The 1472-nt window shown below is 39.5% G+C and overlaps 1 long non-coding RNA gene across 1 annotated transcript; it reads left to right on the top strand.

Moving 5' to 3' along the window:
- Window positions 1-1021: 1021 nt before the first annotated feature.
- On the top strand, window positions 1022-1415 carry LOC114746450 (uncharacterized). Its single transcript, XR_003740281.1, has 2 exons — window positions 1022-1125; window positions 1336-1415. It is a non-coding gene; the product is annotated as an uncharacterized LOC114746450 (long non-coding RNA).
- The last annotated feature ends 57 nt before the right edge of the window (window positions 1416-1472 follow it).

Here is a 1472-nt window from a genome sequence, read left to right as displayed (position 1 = left end):
TTTTCCTGACTATCATTAATCTTAAAGAGGCTCCAGTAATTAGAAAGCTCAGAAATGAGTTAATATATATCGTATAGCTGTGTGTTTAGAATAGTCACCATACTATAATGTTAGGATTCTACTTGGAGCTTGTTTGTTACTCTGATAGCTGATGTAATTTCTCACTCTTGGCATGTGAGAGAAAAAAACGTGAGGTGGATATAAACGTTACGAGAGATAGCTTCGAATTCAATGGATCATTGATTTATATCATGAAAATTCGACGCATTAATGAAATCAATTTACAGTTGGTGGGTTGAAGAAGATAAAGGAAGGCGCCAAAACCAACGATTATAAATCGAGGGGGCCACTCCTACAAAGTGAAGTGAGAGAAAGCTAAGCCCACCGGTCCCAGAAAGCGAAAGTCCGCGTAACAGTCTGAGACGGACACAGACACTAAGCCAAAGCCACCTTTAGCCATTGCCATTTCCTCTCTTAAGTTATGAGGCCAAGTACAAAACTAGCCCCTTTAACCAAATCTGCTCGACTCCACATGCCCCATGTTAAAAGATATCCTCATATTATGATATCATATCATACAGAGGAATAAAGGCTTCCCATCTATACAAGAATCTTTCTTTTACTTTTCCTGCTTCTGCAACTACGGCTTCCCTTTAGGCCTTCCAGAGAAATAAGGAAAAGCAAGGCCATGTCCTGAGGGGAAGATGGAGCAAATTTTGTGAATCTCAAATTCAATATGAAAGAAAATATGTTGTAATGTCGCTTTGGGGGATGGCCCGCGTGTGAATTTTGGCTCTTCATTTTCTTTCGCCCTGTGTCATCTTGTCCTGGCGTGGACAGGAAAAATCTGGCTCCTGGGAAAATGGTTCCTGTGCCTCAGTGAGATTTGAGACTTTTTCTTGACATTTTTCTCATTCTGAGTTGGCTTTTGTGAGTCGTGTGGTCGACAATTTCTGAAGATATTTAAAATTTACTCTCTTCCCAGACTCCCTCTCCCTCTTCAAATTGAATTGAATTTTGGCGCAAGAACGAGGTGATATGAAAGTTCTTTACTTTATTCAACCTGGGAGTGGACTGGCTTTTGGAGGACTTACTGGGTGCTCTTGGTGATTTTGAGAGCAACTGGTAATGTTTCATGAATTTCTTGAAGCTATACTTTACAGTTGATTCTCCTTGAATCATGTAGTTTCATTTGAGCCATTAATCAGGAAAAAATTTGGCTTTTGATTTGCTCCTATTCATAAATTTATGAATTTTGAAGCTTCATAATGAATTCAACATACTCTTGCCAATTTCGAGTGTCTTTTAAATTGACATGACTTGGTAGAGTTGCAGGGCTTCCGTTCGTGGCCTTGAAAAACGAAGCTCTTATCTCAAGGGACTTTCTAGAGCACGGAAGATCTTTCTTTCAATGGCAAAACGATTTCCACACTTCGTTGCTTCGGCTTGCTTTAATAACAGCTTTACTTTCT

The sequence above is a fragment of the Neltuma alba genome, unplaced genomic scaffold (assembly GCF_004799145.2).
Source record: "Neltuma alba isolate B1F8T4 unplaced genomic scaffold, ASM479914v2 tig00005008_pilon, whole genome shotgun sequence".
Classification (NCBI taxonomy): domain Eukaryota; kingdom Viridiplantae; phylum Streptophyta; class Magnoliopsida; order Fabales; family Fabaceae; genus Neltuma; species Neltuma alba.
Note: the sequence above shows the minus strand (reverse complement) of the source record. Positions and strands in the feature narration are given on the sequence as shown.